At 50.6% G+C, this 21,979-nt stretch overlaps 1 protein-coding gene and 1 long non-coding RNA gene across 6 annotated transcripts in view; one reads left to right on the forward strand and one right to left on the reverse strand.

Moving 5' to 3' along the window:
- Positions 1 to 3,433: 3,433 nt before the first annotated feature.
- On the reverse strand, positions 3,434 to 14,733 carry LOC115852711 (uncharacterized). Of its 5 annotated transcripts, none has more exons than XR_009565432.1 (6): positions 13,820 to 14,733; positions 13,506 to 13,619; positions 12,841 to 12,971; positions 10,389 to 10,519; positions 6,587 to 9,578; positions 3,434 to 4,416 (listed from the first exon to the last, which is right to left on the reverse strand). It is a non-coding gene; the product is annotated as an uncharacterized lncRNA (long non-coding RNA). The 5 variants fall into 5 exon arrangements; XR_009565434.1 differs by lacking the exon at positions 3,434 to 4,416 and having other exon boundaries at positions 4,449 to 9,578; positions 13,820 to 14,074; positions 14,523 to 14,733; XR_011377759.1 differs by lacking the exon at positions 3,434 to 4,416 and having other exon boundaries at positions 4,449 to 9,578; positions 13,820 to 14,074; positions 14,468 to 14,733.
- The window catches only part of CYB5R3 (cytochrome b5 reductase 3), a 47,216-nt gene continuing 39,669 nt past the window's right edge, over positions 14,433 to 21,979 (forward strand). The window contains exon 1 of the mRNA XM_060305944.2: positions 14,433 to 14,737. The gene's annotated coding sequence lies outside the window, so the exon portion shown is untranslated. The remainder of the gene's footprint in view (positions 14,738 to 21,979) is intronic.

The following is a 21,979-nucleotide window of genomic DNA, read 5'->3' on the forward strand; positions in this document are numbered from 1 at the left end:
AGGGGACACGGGTTTGAGCCCTGGCTCGGGAAGATCCCACATGCCACAGAGCAACTAAGCCTATGCGCCACAACTACTGAGCCCTGCGCTCTCGAGACCGCGAGACACAACTACTGAGCCCGCGCGCCACGACTACTGAAGCTTGCGCGCCTAGAGCCTATGCTCCGCAACAAGAGAGGCCATGACAATGAGGAGCCCGCGCACCACAACAAAGACCCAGCACAGCCAAAAAAATAATAAAATTAATGAATTAATTATTTTAAAAAGGTCTTGGGCAGCCTGGCAGGGAGGTGAGCCCCACGGCTTTGGGGGTATTCAAGAGCAGGCAATGTTTGTGGTGAGACCGTGCGTACGGCGTCAGTTATCTCTCCAAGCGCAGCATCACCTCACCTATCTTTTAAAATTCTTTTAGAATGAGTAGGTCTTACTTTAATAATACAAACAATCTCTCCCTCTCTCTCTCTCTCTCTCTCTCTCTCTATATATATATATGTATATAGTCGAGCAAGTGGGATGACCTCTTAGTGTGAAACATTGTTTTTGTTTGTTTTTTTTTATAAATGTATTTATTTTTGGCGGCATTGGGTCTTCGTTGCTGTGCTCGGGCTTTCTCTAATTGCGGCGAGCGGGGGCTACTCTTTGCGGTGCACAGGCTTCTCATTGCGGTAGCTTCTCTTGTTGCAGAGCACAGGCTCCAGGTGCACGGGCTTCAGTAGTTGCAGCATGCGGGCACAGTAGTTGTGGCTCAAGGGCTTAGTTGTTCCACGGCATGTCAGATATTCCCGGACCAGGGCTCAAACCCATGTCCCCTGCATTGGCAGGCGGATTCTTAACCACTGTGCCACCAGGGAAGTCCCGAAGCATTGTTTAGTCACTTGGCCATCATATCACGAGTGCCTACTAAGTGGTCACGTACAGAGATGAAACAGACATGTCACTCCCTCACCCTAAACTCTTCCATGGCTCCCTGTTGCCTAGAGAACAAAGCCGAACTCCTGGGCCCAGCATTCAAGACCCTCCATAATCTGGCCCAGCCTCTCTCTCCAGCCTTGAGCATTGCCTTCCATTGGCATTAAACCACATTCTTGACTCCCGTCCCCACCCTAATGGCCATGTGTTGGTGTTCTCTATGCTGCTTGCCTGCAGTGCCTTCCAAGCACCTTCACCAACAAACTCCTGTTCTTTTCCATAAGGCTGAGGTCCCCTCTAGGAAGCCTTCCCTGACTGCCCCCTCCTCCAGCCCCACAGCTTTCAGGCATCCTCCATGACCATTGGAGTCTTGGCTCGTCCCTCCAAAGGTGTGAAGGGCAGAGCCATGTCAAGCCTCTCTCAGGGTCTTTCCTGAGGTTGGGCTCAGGCTCATGGCAGGGGGACATCCATGTGGCTTTGCAGAGGCCTCAAGAAGTTCCCATGAGTCCATGCAGAGCTGAGGGCCCAGAGGGACCAGCTCTGTACCCCTCTCTCTGGGAGCATCAGTTAGGGATCCCTGGACCCTCGGCCACCCTGGACACCTTCTAACCCAAAGAATCAGGCCGGGCCAGAGCAGCTTCAGCCAGCTCTGCAGGAGTGCAGGTGTACAGGCCTTCTCAGAGGACCCCACCCTGGCATGGTGGTCAGGGCCCTCCAAGGATGGGAGAACCCTCAGATGTTCCTGGCATCCTTGTCTCCGAGAAGGTGGGCAGGGAGGGACAGAGAGGGGACACAGAGGTTTGGGGTTGACTTTTTTCTCTTTCACATTCTAGTAAGGACCCTCCCTGCATTGGCCAGGATGGTTGTGGGCTGCACCTCACTGAGCCCTCCCCTCACTAAGGCTGCCCCACACCCAGCCTCTTAATGCAGCAAGCTCTACACCAGGCAGGATCCACCAGCCAGAAATAACAGGAGCATCCTCGAGGGTGGGTACAGGCGGAGCCGAGGTAAAAGGAGAAAGGCTGATTCATCTCCAGGCTGTGAGGCCAGACGGTGCCCCTTGCTGCCCTCTCCCCCTAGCCTGGAGGCCCCCAGCCTCGCCTGTCCTGGTGCTGTGTTCTGGTACCTCCTCTGGGCTGGGAGGAACCGTCCTAATGCCCAGGGCAGGGCAGGGCAGGGGGGCCCAAAGGTCACCCTTCCCTGCTTCCTGGCCCTGGCCAGAGCTGTACCTGTGGCCTCTTTTGCAAAGAGGAGACAGATGGTACCCACTCCTAGCCTGCTTGTGACGATCACATGAGCCAGCGCAGCGCCTTGGCATGGAGCACGTTATATACAACACACCTCCGTTTCTACGTGGGGAAACAGGCTCAGCCAGTGCTGTGATTTGAACCCAGGCCTTGGCTGTCCTAAGGAAAAAGCTCAGGGCAGGAAGGAGGCTGGCTGGGGGGCTAGAGAGGGCTCTAGTGCCAGCCTGGGGCGGGAGCTTGGAATCCTCACCACCTCCTTTGTGCAACGCCCACGGACCGGAGCCCAGAGCCCTCCCTGGGCCCCTCTGCCTGGATCAGACACCCTGTGCTTCCTTCTGCCCCATCCCAAGTTCACAGTCGGCCTGATGCCTGGCAGCCTCAGGCTGCCCACCCCACGCCCCACCCCCACCTTTGGAATGGGACCGGAACATTTGTTGGGCATTTGTTCTTAAGTTCTGGGAAAGGAGAAGGAAGGGAGGGGCGGGCTTCGGGGAAGGCTGCCCTGGGGACGGTAATCAGATCCCGGGAACCATGTGATTTGTTTCTGGCAGATGTGTTTACAGATGTTTTTGTCCGGAGGCTGGGGAAGAAGATGAGGACCCGTTCCTTTATTGGGCGGTAGCAAGTGGCGCAGCAGGAGCACAAGGCAGGTTTGCTACCAGTTATTTAATGAACCTTCCCGGCTGGCCAGGCACGGGCGAGCAAGGCAGTGGCTTTTCCAGCAGCTCTGGGGTGGGGGAATGATTCCTCCTTGCTGCTGTATCAATATTCAGCTTCTTGTTTACATGTTCAGTTGGAATGTCCTCTATCTGAGAACGAGGATGAGGTAACTTAGGACCATATTCCTGGAAGTCTGGTTTCATGGTTTACTTATTCCTAAATCTGTTTGTCCTAAAGTGGACCAGCCAGTGCAAGGCATGCTGGGAAGTTTGCTGTGAGGTGGAGGGGTCAGGACTGGACACGGCTTCGGGGCCTGACAACTGACTGTGAACTCAAGTGTGATGTAGGCTCTGCAGTGGGGTGTGGGGAGGGCATCCACCTCCCTGGGCCGGAAGCAGCAGCGGGAGGGAACCAAGGTGGTGGGTGAGACTGAACTCAGTGGGGCGGGGGGGAGGAGACACCCCCAAACAGGAAGACGTTCCTTGTAGCCACATACTCCACCGTCAGTGAAAATCAGAACACAGCCCCAGCCCCCATCAACTTCCAAGGAGAGAAAATGCAGAGAGGAGGTCCTGGCTGCTAGAAACAACTCAGGTGGCTGAAATCAGGAGGGCCTTTATTATCCCACATGATATATTGGCTAAGGTACTCGGGAAGCTGCTGGTAACAAAAAGACCCCAAAGTGAAGTCACTTAAATAAGGTAGAAGACTGTTTCTCTCTCACATCACAGCCCCAAGGTGAGTGCCCCAAGGTGAGTGCTCCAATGGGACCACTGTCATCTCCAGGATGGGGCTTCCAAAGGGCTCCAGCTGCTGCTGTTTTTCAGCGAGTGAGAAGAGGGGAAGAGAGTGACCAAGGCAAACATCTTTGAGAAGATGATCCAGAATTTCCAATGGGATGTTCTGCTCACATCCCATCGGCCCGGACTCAGTCACATGGCCACACTCAGCTGCCCAAGGGTGCTTGGAACTGTAGTCTGCAACTGCGGGGGCGGGGGGGCAGCACATGTCCAGCTAAAACTCAGTAGGTTCTATTACTAAAAGGATGACAGGAAGAATGGACACTAGAGGACCGTTAACAGTGCCTGCCACAAGCAACAAGGAGTCTGGTGGTAGGGTACCTCTAGGGTTGATTAATTCAGTAGCTCACCAACGTATTCATGTCTTCAGGGATCCAGTGTATTGACTTTTAGTCTCAGGCTGGTCCCCTCGTGGCCTCAAGATGGCTGCCAGTACTACAGCATCACACCCTTAGGCACTAATACAAAAAGGCAGAAAAGAGAATGTTCCTCCCTTGTGTCTATGAAAACTTTCTCAGAAGCCCCCTTCTCCAACTGACTTCCCCTAACTCTCCTTGGCCAGAATAGCATCATGCGTCCATTCCTGCTCCAATTACTAGCAAAGGCAGTGGAATGACCAGGATTGGCTTGGGTCGATTGGGAATAGCCCCCCAGGGCATGTGATAGTTCTATGTCATTTCATTTATAAGAACTTAGAGGTAGGTCTGCAGCTGAGATGGCCTTGCAGAGCTGTCCTGAGCTGGGGCAAGGAGCTGGATCCTCACAGGTCACATTGATCAGTCTCTGGATACAGGCTGTCTCTGGAAGAAGAAATGACCTTGGATGAGCCAGTTTCTTCAGCCCAGGCAAATGCTGCTCCCCTGGTGTTGCTGCCTCAGGAGCTTGGAGAAAGGATCCCACTGAGCCAGCCTCAGGCCTCTGAGGATGAGGTGACAGTCAGCTGGTGCCAGAGTCTCTGAGAGGGTGGAATGCAGAGTGTGGAAAAAAATCTAAAACTGGGACTAAGTGCCAATGCTGCCTGAAGAGCCCAGAAACAAACCCTTACACTTATGGTCAATTGATTTTTTTCTAAGACGATTCAATGGGGAAAAAATAGTTTTTTCAACATACGGTGCTAGAAAACTGGATATCCACATGCAAAAGAATGAAGTTGGACCCCCCTTCTCACACCATATATGAAACCCAATTCAAAATGTATCAAAGATCTCAATGTAAGAGCTGAAACCGTAAAACTCTTAGAAGAAAACATAGGATTTATTCGTTACAATTTTGGATTAGGCAATGGTTTCTTAAACATGACACCAAAAGCACAAATAACTAAAGAAAAAAATAGTTAAATTGGACTTCATTAAAATTAAAATTTGGGGGGAATTCCCTGGCAGTCCAGTGGTTCGGGCTCTGCACTTTCACTGCCAAGGGCCAGGGTTCAACCTCTGGTCAGGGAACTAAAATCCCGCAGGCCGCACAGCGCAGCCAAAAAAAATAAAAAAACGTAAGTGTTTTTTTTTTAATGTTTCAAAGGACACCATCAAGACAGTGAAAAGAGAACCCACAGAATGGAATCAATGATTTATCAATCGTATATCTGATAAGGGACTTAATACCTGGAATATATAAAGAATTCTTACAACAGAAAAATTTAAAAATGGACAGTGGATTTGAAAGGCATTTCTCCAGGAAAGATATACAATGACCAAAAAGCACATTAAAAGATGTTCAACAGGGCTTTCCTGGTGGCGCAGTGGTTGAGAGTCCGCCTGCAGATGCAGGGGATGCGGGTTCGTGCCCCGGTCCGGGAAGATCCCAAATGCCGCGCAGCGGCTGGGCCCGTGAGCCATGGCCGCTGAGCCTGCGCGTCCGGAGCCTGTGCTCCGCAACGGGAGAGGCCACAGCAGTGAGAGGCCCGCGTACCGCCAAAAAAAAAAAAAAAAAAAGATGTTCAACGTCATTAATCACTAGGGTAATGGAACCAAAGCCACAGTGAGATACCACTTCACACCCACTAAGATGGCTATAATCAGAAAGACGGACAATGACAAGTGTCAGAGAGATGTCATACATTGCTGGGGGAACGTAAAAACGGTGCAGCGGCTTTGGAAAACAGTCTGTCAATTCCTCAAACAGCTAAGCATAGAGTTACCGCATGACCCAGAAATTCCCTTCCCAGTTATACACCCAAGAGAACTGAAAACACATATCCACGTAAAAATATGTATGTGAATGTTCATAGCAGTACTATTATAGCCAAAGGCATTAACAACCCACATATCCATCAGCTGATGCATGGATAGATCCATACAATGGAATATTATGCAGCAATAAAAGGGAGTGGGGTACTGACACGTGCTACAACATGGGTGAACCTTGAAAACATGCTGAGTGAAAAAAGCCAGACAGAAAAAGCCACATATCGTATGATTCCATTTATATGGAGTGTCCAGAACAGGCAAATCCAAAGAGACAGAAAATAGATGAGTGGCTGCCAGGGGCTCAGGGAGGAGGGAATGGGAGTGACCGCTGATAGGAATGGCAGCTCTTTTTGGAATGATGGAAATGTTCTAAAATTAGTGATGACGGTTGCCTAATTCTGTGAATATACTAAAAAAAAATCACTGGGCAAATGTTATGGTGATAATAATAATATTATTTTAAATATATAATTTAGATTTTATATATATATTTACTTTAGTTATTTATTTTGGTCCCATGGATAAGGGGCCTAACACGGTCCCCTGGCAGTCCCAGCTTCCAATTCAGTGGAACCATTGTTCTGTCCACTGTTGGAAGCATTTCCCCTTGCAAGTTTCAGGAACAGGAAACAAAAATTCCATGAGTGATTACTGGGTGTAGTCATGATTCCTCACTGTGTGTTCTGTTGCGAGATATGCTGGCCTCTGATTCAGCACATACGCTTTATCCTCTAAGTGAGGACCCCATTTTTCAGGTGTTGCCTCCCAACTAGGGACATACCTTGAGTCTTCAGTAGGTCACGCCCCATATTCTTGGACCAGCTGTTTCTGGGTGGTGAAGTACCTTAGAGACAATAGCTTAATAAAGGCTCACTCTGCCCTGGAGGATCCCTTGCTGGGTTGTGGCTGAAGTGTGCCCAGCTGTGCTCTCCAATGCTGCTGAGAAGGGCCTGTGGCAGAGGAAGGGCAGGGGGAGCAGCAGCTTTGACCCCAGCTTGGTCTAAAGCCACGAGATGTGACGCCCACCCCACTCCCAGCTGAAATTTTCAGGAAGAGTTCATTTTACTGGAGTCTGGGAGGAAACGACAAGGATTGAATAGTGAAGACAGAGAGAGATCATTTTACCACCAAGATCCTGCAAGATAATACTCAAAGTGAAAATAACGAGGACTTCCCTGGTGGTCCAGTGGCTAAGGCTCCGCGCTCCCAATGCAGGGGGCCCGGCTTCGATCCCTGGTCAGGGAACTAGATCCCACATGCTGCAACTAAACATCCCACATGCTGCAACTAAACATCCCGCATGCCGCAATTAAAGTTCTATAAAAAACGAAATAAATTAATTAAAAAGAAAAAAGAGGGCTTCCCTGGTGGCGCAGCGGTTGAGAATCTGCCTGCCAATGCAGGGGACACGGGTTCGAGCTCGGGTCCGGGAAGATCCCACATGCCACGGAGCAACTAAGCCAGTGCGCCACAACTACTGAGCCCACACGCCGCAACTACTGAAGCCTGCGCACCTAGAGCCCATGCTCCGCAATAAGAGAAGCCACCGCAATGAGAAGCCTGCGCACCGCAAGAAGAGTAGCCCCCGCTCACTGCAACTAGAGAAAGCCCGCATGCAGCAACAAAGACCCAATGCAGCCAAAGATAAATAAATAAATAATTTTTTAAAAAATGGTTGAAAGGATACATTTTATGTTATGTATATTTTACCACAACCAATTTTTTGTTTTTGCTTTGTCTTTTTTTTGGGCCACGCCACGCGGCATGCAAGATCTTAGTTCCCCGACCAGGGATGGAACCCGCGCCCCCTGCAATGGAAGCACAGATTCTTAACCACTGGACAGCCAGGGTAGTCCCCACAATTAATTTTTGTAAATCATAATAAAAAGGAGATGGGAAATGTGAGGCAAGGTCAGGAAGCACTATGGCGAAGTCAGTGGCTGAACTTGAAAGCCATGCAAAAGATGTGTGTCAAGTTTGTGCTTAAAAGATAGAAATCCCGGGCTTCCCTGGTGGCGCAGCGGTTGAGAGTCCGCCTGCCAATGCAGGGGACACAGGTTCGTGCCCCGGTCCGGGAATATCCTACATGCCGCGGAACGGCTGGGCCCGTGAGCCATGGCCGCTGAGCCTGCGCGTCCGGAGCCTGTGCTCTTCAACGGGAGAGGCCACAACAGTGAGAGGCCCGCATACCACAAAAAAAAAAGGATAGAAGTCCTGAACCTAAATTTCCTCAAATTTCAGGGAAATCGAAGCACCTCCTTATTTGCCTTTAGCAATCCACTGTTTTAATAGCAGCATGGAACTCTCTTATAACAAAACCTTTCTTGGTTTGAAAGAACACAGCTGACTCCAGTGAATAATTTTCTATTAAATGGAGGAGGGGTGATGATGATGACGATGGTGATGATTCATTTTCCAGCCCTTATTCTCAGCCAGGCACTCTCATAAGCACTTTATACATGTTAACTCATCTAATCCTCACACTCACCCTTTGAGGAAGGGTGTATATTGACCCCACTTTGCAAGATCTGGAAGCACCTTCTAAGTCAGGATAATTCATTTGTAGTCAATGCCATTTTTACATTGGTCTTTAACCAATTTCCACTTCCTCCATGTTTGGCCAGTCTGACTCCTGACAAGCCATGCCAGGTGTGCCCGTCCGGATACAAGCACCCCATCAGAAAGAGGCCAGCATGGGGACTGTGCCCCTGGAAACAGCTACCTGGCTTCCCTGCCCTCAGACCTCTGTCCTCAGCCGATGCTGCCCTGTCACCCTCTCCTCCATTTCTGCCACTGCCTGAGCCTCGCCATGGCTAGGGCTCCAGGCTCCATGCCCTGGTAACCCCACCTCCCCTCTCACTTCTGATGTCATCTCCGGTAAGCCCTGGGCCTCCGCATTCTGTTCCCTGTCCCAGGAAAGTCTCTACATGCCCAAAACCTCAGACAAGCCAAACATACCTGAATATTTCTTCAACAGGAAACTCCACATCCTAACCACGCTGGATAAAAAAGTTTGTTTTTTTTTTTTAAATCAGAGTTCATAAAACCCCCGATGACTCTGCGATGTTTTGGTAGAGAAAAAAACAAACAAAAAGCAACATTTCACAAAATGGATTTCTGGCCATTGCAAAATGATGATAAACTGTCACAACTTCCCAGAAAGACTGAAAGGAAGATTCATCTGCAATCAGCTTCTTACTTTCCATTTGGGTTTTAAATGCAGTCCCACCCCCAGTTTGATTACAGAAATTCAGAACTGAGATTGAGGGAGAATATTCACACGAAGAAGAAAAAGAGATGAGCATCCAACGCAGAGCCAAGAAACTGCTGGAAGCCCTCAGCCCAGCCCAACCCTTTCCCATCACAAAGCCACAGAATTTCAGGACTGGGAGGAACTGTAGACCTACCGGCCCAGCTGTTACATCCCTGGATAAGCACTTGCCCTTCCATTTGGATTGTCTATAAATTACTGTACAATCTGAGATGCGGAAACAAACACTGAAATTAACAATGACTTAAAGAAGGTAGAATTTTAGTTCTCTCTTAGGTAAGAGGCCAGAGGTGTGGGGGGGGGGGGCGGTCAGGGCTCAAGGATTTAGCTGCTCCCCAAAGTCATTCAAACACCTCAGGCTTCTGCTGCCCTGTCTGTCCCTCCACACTCAGCTTTCATCTCATGGTCCAAAGCAGTCGCTCCAGCTCCGGCCATTGCACCCATAGTCAGCCAGCAGACCTGACCCAGAGAGCACTCCCATCACTTCTGTTCTGAAGGGGAGCTGGGGAAAAAAAAAAAAAAAGCAGTTGTTATTTGGGAAGCCAGGTGCCCAGCTAAAATGTCTACTGCTACATAAGATAGAGAAATGGGTATTGGGGAGGGACTGGCCACGTCTGCCGCAGAGGGCTCCTAGGGGAAAATGCAAGTCATTCTGTGGCACAAATTTCCAGAATGAGTTGTGCTGAAACATAATGAATGTCACATTTTGTTTTATTTGGAACTCGCTAGCATCTTGGGCACAGTTCCACTTTGTTGTTAATGTCAAAATTGCATCTCAAGAAAAACTGTAATGACTAGTGGACTTTGCTGCTAGTTCAGAGGGTGGGCTCTGGAGGCAGACTGCTCAGGTTTGATTCTGGGCCCTCTTCCTACAAGCCAAATGGCTTTGGGCAAATTACCTACCTGTTTGTGACTCAGTTTACACATCTGTAAAATGGGGATAATCGTTGTTCCTGCCTTACTTGACTGTTGTGAGATTGCATGTGGGAGTACCCGCACCATACTGGGGACATAGGAAAAGCTTGATAAATGCTAGTTGTGGTAGCTAGTCTCCAAAGATGACTCCAAACAACCCCTACCCTCTCTGTACACATATGCCCCTCCTCCATCAAGATGTGGAGCTTACCTGTAACCCCTTGAGTCTGGGTTGGGACTAGGACCCAGTGGAAGTGACGGCCACTCTGGGCCTGACCTTTAAGGAAACAGGCAGCTTTCACTTCCTCCCTCTTGGAACCCAGATGCCATGCTGTGAGGAAGCCCAAGCAGCTGCATGGACAGGCCCACATGGAAGGCAACTAGGCTCCCAGCTCACCCACAGTCTCCACTGAGATCCCAGCCTTGTGAGTGAGCCATCTGGGAAGTGGATCTTCCGGGTAGTCAGCTATCCCAGCTGATGCCATGTGGAGCTGAGAGATGATCCTGCCGAGCCTATGCAATTGCAAACTGTGAGCAAAGAAATGACTGTTGTTTTAAGCTACTAAATTTGGGGGGGGGTGTTTTTTAATGCAGTGATAGATGACCAGAAGGCAATTTGATATGTAGAAGTAGGATGCTATTGAAATAAAAACTTTAGGGACTTCCCTGGTGGCGTAGTAGTTAAGAATCCGCCTGCCAACGCAGGGGACATAGGTTCGATCCCTGGTACGGGAAGATCCCACATGCCCTGGAGCAACTAAGCCCATGCGCCACAACTACTGAGCCTGCGCTCTAGAGCCCGAGAGCCACAACTACTGAGCCTGAATGCCACAACTACTGAAGCCTGTGCACCTAGAGCCCATGCTCCACAACAAGAGAAGCCACTGCAATGAGAAACCCGCGCACCTCAATGAAGAGTAGCCCCTGCTCGCCACAACTAGAGAAAGCCCGTGTGCAGCAATGAAGACCCAATGCAGCCAAAAATAATTAATAAATAAATTAATTAATTAAATTAAATTAAAACTTTAAACGTGTGGCATTAGTTTGGGAACCAGATGGCAGCAAGGGCCTAGAGGAAATTGTGAAAGCTTAAAGAACAGTGAGGAGAGTGCTATTGGATGCTGAAGAAAATAGGACCCCAGTTATGTAGCTGAAGTGGGATAAAAGCAGATGCTTGTTTTAATCCCCTCCTATTCACCTCTTTGGTGAGAGAGGGATCCCCCACCTGAAGGTGGTGGGAATGGCTGAAAACACAACACCCAGCACTGGACAGATGAGACAGCAATCTGTTTATGCATCATATATACTCACAGCCCAGGGAAAGAGGACACTGCACACCATGCAGACCCACACCTAACTTGCCCTCAGGAACAGTGTGAACAACCAGGGGCGGGGAAGCCAGGCTCTGTAGTATCAAGAGGGTGAGGTGCCTCTGGTTCCCATGGGCGGATGTGATGGGGTTTGTTTGTATAATTCCTCGGGCTGCCAGGGGGCTGAAACCCGCTTCCCAGGGATAAGCAGGAATTGTACCAGGTCCATGGGACAAGGTGGGTTGTTTAGCTAGGGGACCTTATCCACAGGAGCAGAGTTCCTGTGCAGGGGACTTGCTGTCAGGCCATTTGAGGTTCTCCCAATTTCACCAGAAGTCAAGGCTGTACATAATACGGGGCCTAAATTTTAGTCTTTATACCACAATGCTTAGCAAAACCGGTGGCTGTGGTGATGTGAAAGATAGAAAAAGTGTCCAGTGACCATGTAGGTCTGGTTAAAGTGACTACCAGGCAGAATGTTGAAAATGCCCAGTATCCTCTTCAAACTATTATGTATTTCATTTCTTTAGGAATGAGGTTGTCAGGATGAACATTTGCAAAAACATCTTGTCTGTCTTTGAGCCGAGGACAGAGCCTGGTATGCTGCTTATCTGCCTTATTATTTGAACGAATGCATTCTGATGCGTCTGTCCTGCCACAGGTCCTGTGTCAGTTTCAGCAAGTTCTTCACCTGCAAATAGTCTGCTTCTGTGAACAGTTTATTTAAGCAGAGCAAGTGACCGGAGCAATAAGCAGGGCACCTGGGGAGCCGAGATGACCAAAAGGTACCAGAAGGTAGTTTTTCCCAGGCAAAGTTAATTTTTTCTGCTTCAACTGCCATAATATTGTTTCCCAGAGGAAACGGTCAGTGATGTCAAATAGGGGACGCAGAGGGCTCAGGGGCTGGTCGCTCTGAGGTTCCTCCAGGGAGCCAGTGGGCATGCAGGAAGTGGGCAGGTGAGGCTGCCACAGGTCCAGTTCACTATGCAGGTTTTCTCACCCACGTTTTCTTGTTTAAGTCACACACCCACCTTACTAAGTTGTCATAAACATTCCCATTTTAGAGATGAGGTTATTGAGGCTCAGAGAGGTCATCAAGATTTGAACTCCTGTCTCTCTGGGAATAAAACTCATGCTCTTTCAACGACACCAGGGAGTCCCAAGCTGTCTCCCAAAGACCCTGCCCTGTGACTACCCAGGGGGCCCACCAGAGTCCCCGATCTCAGATAGGAATGAAAACAGACTACGTGGCAGATCCCATCCTTTGCGTGTTACAGTGCACAAACCTGCAAAGCTCATCTGTGTCAATGAGCAGGGGGTGGGGTGTGGACACCCCCAGACCCCACTCGGACTTGGGCCAGACCCTCTCTTCACAGGGCACTTTTGCAGTGTCACTCATTCAACTATATCATGGACTACCACGCACCAGTCCCTGCCTAGGGCCAGACTGCCTGGGCCTGAATCACATGCAGCTGTGTGATGCTGAGTAGGTGGCCTCAGTTTCCTCATCTGTGGAATGGTGGTAATACAGACACCTACCTCCCAGAGTGGTCGGAAGGAATGGATGATTTAAGGTGTATTGCACGGTGTCAGGCATATAGCAAGCACTCTCCTTTCATTATCATCATCATCATCATCTGATGAATAGATGAATGGAATTCATTGTAAAACTGTAAGATAGACAGGAAAGGCTATAATTAACCCCGTTTGATAGGTGAGAAAATTGAAGCTCAGAGGCATTAAAAAGGTTGCAGAGACAGAATGGGTACAATTATTCTTATTTTACAGATGAGGAAACTGAGGCTCAGGGAGATAAGTAACAAGTTCAAGGTCAAAGTCAGTGTCAAAGGCAGGCCTAAATGCTCTGGCCCAGGCTCCCCCTCTGCCCTCAGTAATATCCCCCTCTTTGGAATTCTGCACTAACACAGCAGGATTTCACAGAGGGCACAGGTAGCCCTCGTCATCAATGGCCAAGAGGACAGGTGGCCTGAGATGGTGTAGGTCCTGCAGTAGCTTGTATCTTCCAGCCAAATCTGCCCGTGGCCTCACCCGTTCAGGTCTCACCTGCTCAGGTGCTGCAGGAAGTCCCCTGGAAAATGTTGGCTCAGGAACCCCCCTCCCCCTCTCCCACTGGGCTCAGCACCTGTGCCTGCCCAGGTGGATGGAGACAGGGGGGCTGGACTTGGAGACCCGCAGTACCTCACCCTCAGCTGGCTGGATCAGAGGGCCCTGGCGCTCTGCCTGAATTGCACCATTATTGCTTCCTTTGGGTTTAAGGTGGTATGTAGCCGGAACTTCCTCACGAAGCAGAAATTACCCTGAGGGGAGACAATTAAGAGTTCTTAAAGAAAGGGAGGGGCTGGGTGTGTTTCTCGATTTTTAGTGAAAGGAAGTAATTTGTTTTGAAGGGAGGGTAGTGGAAAGGGATGGAAGAAAGTTCCAGAGTGTGGAAGTTGGAGGGGGCGTTGACTGGCACTTATGAGAGGTTTGGGGGAGACTGCTGTTAAGAAGCGCTCACGTGGATTAAGCATGTTCTTTTGCTAGGCTCTGTCCTCAGCCCAGACCTGCGCGACCTCATTGAACCCGCCAGGTGGAGACGCCTAGCGTTGAGCCCTCCACACGGCCCGCCCCGCGGACGCCAACTCGGCCTCCATTCAGGCGCTTCATCCAACAACCTCTGGAGCCCCTGGGGCGCAGGAGAACTGGAGGGACAGGGCTAGAAATGCTGAGTGCAGCGGGGAATAAACCGGAGAAACGAAGGCGAGGGAAGGAGCTGGAGACACAGAGGATTATCGTGAGCGCTGGAGGCTCGGTGCTGCCGCCTTGAGGCTGCGCGGGGGACCCAGACGGAGGGCCCGGAGGCTCCAGGGGACACCCGCCGCCCCCCGGGGAGTCTGCGGGCGCCCTCGACCACAGCCACGGGGGTGGGGACGCAGGTCTCGGCAGGCGGACCCCCGACCCCTCACCAGAGCCCCGGCCGGCCTCTCCCACCCTGGGTTTTCGGCGCTCCCAGCATCCCCAGCTCTCCCACCTCCGGGCGCTTGTTCCAGCTGTGCCCTCTGCCTGAAACACTTCCTCCATGCATTAAGCTCCTCGTCCTCCCAGGCCTCCCCAGGCAGCCCCCCTGGCCGTGAACCCCGCCCCTGGCCAGAATTTCTGCTCCTGCCTCCAGTTTCCCCGGAGCCCCACAGCCCTCGGGTACAGCGTCCTCTCCTCCCCACCGAGGGGTCCGCAGGGCTCCGATGGACAGACGCCGAATGAACTGGAATATCTGGAGCAGCGGAGACGCAGGGCGTGGTGGATAAGCGCCAGCGGACTCGCACACCCGCCTCCCAGGGCCGGCTACGTGGCTGAAGGGACAGCAGGACCTGGCGCGGGCGCAGGGAGCCTTTTCCTGGCCCGAGTGCGCCCCCTGGGGGCCGGAGCCTCCCAGCAGGTACGTTCCCTGGCTCGGCGCGCCCCCACGTCTGATCCTCGACCCCCGGCGCCTCTGAGAGCCTCCCCCCACCTCTCCCCAGGGTCCTCCTGGTTTGGGAGGACCGACTGTATCGATAGATCTGTGAGTCAGAGGGTGCGCCTCCTCTATGAATACCCGCGCGACGAGAAGGAGCGGGCGGGAGGGCAGATCCGAATCAGCACCGACCCGGCCTTTCGCCCCGGACTCCCGCCCCGGACTCCCCCTCCTCTGGGTGACACGCGCACACTGTGCGCACACACGCACGCTCCGGGTGCACACGCTTGACGCACGGCCTACCCCCCACATGCGCTCACTTGTGCACACACTGACACACACGACACTCGCGCGCACACACGTAGACACACCGCCCTTTCTGTAAGTGTGGTCCACCCTTCTGCCCACCTCACCTCGCGGGGGTCATCACCAGATGGTGCTCCCCAGGCCCTGCCGCCCCCCCATCCCTCTTGCTGCTCAGGTTAGTTGCAGGGCTGGGGCGGTATCCCCCAGCTTCCCAGAATCCCCGGGTGGTGCCCACCTTCCAGACCAGGCCCTTCAACTCCCCACTCACTCATGACCCACTCATGTGCCGGACCCCCCCACCCCACCCCGGAACAGAGTACGGGATAAGCTAGGCCTGTTGTGAGAGTGGTGTTGACAATGACTAGCGTGACTGCACCTTAACCCAGAGTGAGGAGCTGTGGTGGTGGAATTTTAGGTCATGGGACAGGCGGGCGGAGGGCTCTCAGCAGTCTCCCCCAGCCTCCTTATTGAGTATTCATCATTCCCCCTCCTCAGTTTGAGGTGCCACCTTTATACTTAGGTCTATTTCCGGACTCCAAAGGGTCCCATTGATGTCTACTCTGCATTGCACAGAACCAATTATTCGCGTATAAGGATAGCAACAGGACTTTCCGTGGGGTGGGGGCCTCCTCTCACCGCCTGCTTCCGCTTCTGTTTCCCTGTGTAGGGCAGGAAAACTTCCTGCTACCCTCTTAGGTTCTGTGGCTGAGAATTAACTGACATAAGACAGATTACCAGGAGAAAAGCATATAAACTTATTTAGTATCTTCAGGTGTACAACATGGGAGTCTCCGGAAGAAAAATGAAGACCCAAAGAAGCCACTGGGCCCCAAAGCTTATACACCTTTTTACATAAAGAAGACACTTTGTGGGGATGTGACAGGATGAAGGGGCTGGGGCCCGGGCAGTAAGTTGTAGGACAGTGGCAAGGAAATACATGGGGAAAACTAATAGAAAATCAGGGGTATTTAATTAATTAATTATCTATTTAGCTGCACCAGGTCTTTGTTACCACCTGTGGGATCTAGTTCCCTGACCAGGGATTGAACCCCGGGCCCCCTGCATTGGGAGCGAGGAGTCTTAACCGCTGGACCACCAGGGAAGTCCCAATTGGGGTAATTTTAGCAGTTTGTACAGATCCCCTTCAGCATCGCCCCCCAGTCTCTGGTGATAAGAATGTTCTCTTCCTGGTGCAGGGAGGGCACCTTTCTCTTGGGAAATGTATGACCTGCTTTTAGGTAGAAAGGGGAGGGCAGAGAGTCCCTCCTGCATCTTCTGTTTCTCAAGAACCTTCAGCTCAAAGTAATCAGTATTCCAAAGCAGCATATTCTGAGGTGGGATGTTCTGAACCCTTTTACCTGGAAGGGATTTTTTCCCAACACTTAGATCTCTGATGGTTATGTCACCATCAGAGCATTAGATTTGTTAAAATTGATGACCTAGTGTTGATACACTATTATTTACAGAAGTCCACCATTTACATTAGAGTCCATGCTTGGTGTTGCGCGGTGCTATGAGCCTTGACAAATGTATAACGTCACAGATCCACCATTACAGTGTCACACTGAATAATTTCACTGCTCTGAAAATCCACTGTGCTCCACCTATCCATCCTTCTCCCCACTCCCCCAGAACCCCAGGTGTTGATCTTTTTACTGTCTCTATAGTTTTGCCTTTTCCAGAATGTCATATAGTTGGAATCATATAGTATATAGCCTTTCCAGACTGGCCTCTTTAACTAATCAATAGCATTTAAAGCTACTCCGTGTCTTTTTATGGCTTGATAGCTCATTTCTTTTTAGCACTGAATAATATTCTGTTGTATGGATGTATACTCCACTATCTATTCACCTAGGAAAGGACATCACTGTTGCTTTCAGGTTTGAGCAATTATGACTAAAACTGCTATAAACACCCACGTGCAGGTTTTTGTGTGGACATAAGTTTTCAAGTCAGTTGGGTAAATACCTAGGAGTGTGATTGCTGGATCCTATGGTAAGGCCGTGTTTAGCTTTGTGAGAAACAATCAAACTGTCTTCCAAAGTGGCTGTTTTGCATTTCCCCCAGCAGTGAATGAGAGTTCCTGTTGTTCCACCTCCACGTCGGTATGTGGAGTTTTGTTTGTTGTTTGTTTGTTTTTCAGTTTTTTGGGTTTTAGCCGTTTGGATTTTAACAGGTCTGTAGTGGTATCTCACTGTTGTTTTAATTTACAATTGCTGAATGTATATGATATTGGCCATCTTTTCCTGTGCTTATGTGCCATCTGTGTATCTTCTTTGGTGAGGTGTCTGTTTGGATCTTCTGCCTGTTTTAAACTGGGTTTTCTTATTGCTGAGTTAGAAGAGTTCTTTGTGTATTTTGGATACAAGTTCTTTATCAGATATGTGTTTTTTAAAGTATTTTCTCACAGTCTGTGACTTGTCTTTTCATTCTCTTGAGTTCTACTTTAAAAAGCCCATTGTTGGGCTTCCTTGGTGGCGCAGTGGTTGGGAGTCCGCCTGCCGATGCAGGGGACACGGGTTCGTGCCCCGGTCGGGAAGATCCCACATGCCGCAGAGCGGCTGGGCCCGTGAGCCATGGCCCTAAAACCCTAAGCCCTACTCCTGCAAGTGTTGTAATGAAGATCAAATGGTGTGGTCTTTATAAAGCCCTTGGAACAGGGCCTGGAATATAATATATGTTCAATTACCTTAGGTAATTATAATAACAAGCATTATCTCTTTTAATAGCTAATGGAGTCAGTCCTTCGTCATTACTCTTCCTTTTCAGGATTTTCCTACAGCTATTCTCACACATTTACTCTTCTAGATGAATCATTTGATTAATTTTTAAATATCCTGTTCGAATTTTATTAAATGAATAAGTAATTTAGAAAAAATGGACATTTTAATGACGCTGGGTTATTTATTTAGGCTGCGTTGGGTCTTCGTTGCTGCACGCGGGCTTTCTCTAGTTGGGGCAAGCGGGGGCTACTTTTCATTGCGGTGCGTGGGCTTCTCATTGCAGTGGCTTCTCTTGTTGCAGAGCACGGGCTCTAGGCGTGTGGGCTTCAGTAGTTGTGGCTCACGGGCTCTAGGCGTGTGGGCTCAGTAGTTGTGGCGCACGGGCTTAGTTGCTCTGCGGCATGTGGAGTCTTGCCGGACAAGGGCTCGAACCCATGTCCCCTGTATTGGCAGGCGGATTCTTAACCACTACGCCACCAGGGAAGTCCCTAAAGCCTGTCTTTTAATTTAAGTCTTTATACCCCTTTCTTCACATAGAACGTACACGATCCTTGCTAAAGGATGTTTTCTTAAATGCCATGATGAATGAGGTCTTTTCTTCAGAGACATTCTAATCAATTACTATATATTTATAAATAGACAACTGATTTTTTTTCCATTTTTTAAGTTCTTTTTGACAGTTGATTGTTTTAATAGACTATATTTTGGAGCAGTTTTAGGTTCACAGCAAAACTGAGTGGAAAGGTACAGAGATTTCCCATATACCCCCTGTGCCACACGTGCACAGCCTGTCCCATATCAATGTTCCCCGCCAGAGTGGTACATTTGTTACAATTGATGAAGCTACACTGACACATCATTGTCACCCAAAGTCCATTAGGGTTCAGTCTAGGTGTACATTGCATGGGTTTGGACAAATGTGTAATGACGTGTCCACCATTATAATCTCACACAGAGTAGTTTCACTTGATTTTTAAGTATTAATTTTTTCTAATCTCCTTAAAGTTTCTAATAGTTTTTCTAATTGATTCTCTTAGCTTTCCCAGGTAATAATCTAAACACAGTGAAATTTGGCATCTGTATTTCCAACACTTAATCTATTTTATTTGTGTGTCCTAATTGCCTGGGTTAGCTCCCCCAGAACAGCATTAAATGGTGGTGGTGACAGGAAGTCCTTGCCTTATTCCAGAAGTTAATGGAAATGCATCTACTGCTTCACCAGTGAATATAATACTGGGTTTTAGTGTCATATATTTACATATTTTTATCATGTTAAGGCATAAAATCTGTTCCTATATCAATAAAGTCGTTTTCTAAAATTAAGAATGGATGTTGGACTTTATCAAATACCACCTTAGCATCTACTGAGATGCTTATTTGGTGTTTCTCCCATAATCAATATATTTGGTGAAAGATAGGATTCTCTACAATTCAGCAAACGAGGCTCACAGAGGTCAGGTCACCTGCCCAGGGTCACACAAGGGGCAGGTGGCAGAGCTAGGGTCTCTTTCTTTGAGCCCAATGCTGCCTGCTCTGAATGCCTGTGACCTTGCAGCTCCTGGGACACCCGCACCCCTGGTCGCCTGCCAGGCCTTACCCACCCTTTGCTGGCACAGTCCACAGCTTCCGCGGCGCCCACGGCCCTGCTCTCCTGCAGGAGAAGCTGGGCCAGCTCAGCAGCCACCCGTGTGTCACCTGTGAACACAGCTTAACACAGGAGACTAGCCTTGGTGAGTGGAGAGGTATCGAGCAGGCCCCGGGTCACAAGTAGGAGGGTAAGAGAAAAAGACGTGTCCCTCCTTTCCACTGGGTTTGATAAAGAGGGAGGAGAAGGCCGCTGCCCTCCAGGCAGAGGCAGGATCTAAAGGGGGCAGAGAGAGCAGGTTCCGGTGGGCATGTGGGCTCAGACGAAGAACCTCAGGCTTTATATCAAGTCTACCCTGGTCATCCCAGGTCTCTGGCCCGGCTTTGCTGTGTGATCTGGGCAGGGCCCCAGCCTCTGTGTGCTGACTGAGGCACAGAGACCCATGAGGAGGCCCCTTGGGGGTCCGGGCTGGGACATGAGGTAGGCGGCATGGGAGGAGCTGGCCCACTTTGCTTTCTGCTCCGGGTGCCACCACCAGGCGCTGCCTGCCCACCCCCACCTGGAACAGCTGAGCCTGGAGGTGTCTCAGAGCCCCAGCAGGACGAGCATTTATTACGGTGTCTCTGCCCTAGGAATATATATATTTTGCATGCATTGTCGCATTTGATTTAAATTAACGTATTGCAATTAAATCCTCAGAATAGTCCCACCTGGAAGATGACAAGGTCTTCTCAGTGTTGAGTGTTTTACGTACCATGTCATTTACCCCATTTTACAGAGGAGGAGATTGAGGCGCAGGGAGGGAAAGCAACTTACCCAGGGTTGTTCAGGGGGGTGGTGGCAGGGATGTTAGTATTCCAGCCTTCTGTAGACTTTCTGAGACCTGCAAGGTCACCGCGGGGCTCCGTCATCCTGTCACCACTTGGCCACACCAGTGAAAACAAACGGTGTGAGGGGCAGGAAGGGACTGCCAATTAGCTGAGGGCCTCCTGGGATTGAACCCCTCTTTACAAATGACAAAACTGAGAATTCCAGTGGCCTACCTGAGGCCCCGGAGCAGGTAAGAGGTGGAGGCCAGATTCAGATGGGGTTGCCTGGCGCTGCTCTGCGTGGGAAGTGAGGGCAATGCCAGTTTCCTGTCTCTTCAGGGTTTTCAGTCATTCTCATATTGTCCACCTGGGGGCGCTGGATAACAAGGCTGCGGCGGGAGCTCTGCAGAGAGATCTGCACGCCGACTGGCCTAGGACGCCTCCCCTCTGCGCCGCACTGTTCCCTCCTGCAGCCGCTCACCTGCTCCTCCCCAGCACCTGCCCAGGGGCCCGGGCAGACCACCAGGTGGCATCTTTTGCTCACCCTCCAGAGCCCTGAGTGTGAGAGGCCGGGCCTGTGCTGACCAAGATCACACAGCCGGCCTAGATCAGGACAAGGGCGGTCTGGCCCTACACCTCTGGCCTCTCAGCTAGCCAGCCAGGCCCTGGGCCCTGCTCCCTCACCTCTTCCATCACCAGAACTCCTCCTTTTCCTTCTCCATCTTCGCCCTAAAGCCGAGGGCCCAGACAGGTGGCTGTGACCTCACGGGGCTGCTCACAGGCTCACGGGAGAAGTCTGGCCTTCCCTCCCTTGATGCCCACCCCCATCTACCTCTCCGTCACCACCTGTTTCCAGGCCTGAGCCCACATGCCTGCCGCTCCTAAAGGCAGGCCCACAGGGGCCTCCATGCAATGTGCTGAGTGCACCAACAGCACAGGATCCCCTTGTGGGTAGAGAGGTGTGTCCAGATAGGACAGGGGCTCTGCGGGACAGGACCTCAGGGGCGCTGCCGTGGGATCCTCTGCCCCTGGCCTTCCCAGCAGGAATGGACTGTGGGACTTGACTTTCTGTTAACCGGACCCTAAGAAACTGACCAAGAACCCAGAGCGGCCAGGTCCTAGTTTACACAGAAGGACACACGTGTGGGGTGACCTGCCCAGCTCCCCTGAGTGTGGGCATGTCCCGCTGGGGCCAGGGGGTCCTTAGGTCATTTAGTGCTACATGGATGTGGCATTAACTAACGTGGACTTCCATGGAGAGAAACCTCCTACCTTTCCACGTCTCTTTCCAGCCTTCTGTCTGGGTAGAAGAGAAAGCTTGGTTCAGTGTGAGGACACCTGTCCACCTCTGTGACTCGGGCTGAGCACACTTTATATCCAGAGGAGAGCAGGCCCTGCTCAGGCCTCTGGCCAACCACAGCAGGCAGTTAAAATGTAGTCACAGTATTTCCACTGGGCTTATCTTTATGGTTACTTTCTATTTCTGGCAAGTGATACTTGTTCTCTGCTTCTGATGACATAGTTTCTTTCTTCTTTTTTTTTTTTTTTTATGTTGGGTCTTCATTGCTGCACACGGGCTTTCTCTAGTTGTGGCGAGCGGGGGCTACTCTTCGTTGCAGTGCGCGGGCTTCTTTCCCATTGCGGTGGCTTCTCTTGTTGCAGAGCATGGGCTCTAGGTGTGCGGGCTCAGAAGTTGTGGCGCGTGGACTCCGGAGCACAGGTTCAGTAGTTGTGGTGCAGGGGCTTAGTTGCTCCAGGGCATGTGGGATCCTCCCGGACCAGGGCTCGAACCTGTGTCCACTGC

This window comes from Globicephala melas, chromosome 10 (genome assembly GCF_963455315.2).
Source record: "Globicephala melas chromosome 10, mGloMel1.2, whole genome shotgun sequence".
NCBI classification, from domain to species: Eukaryota; Metazoa; Chordata; class Mammalia; order Artiodactyla; family Delphinidae; genus Globicephala; species Globicephala melas.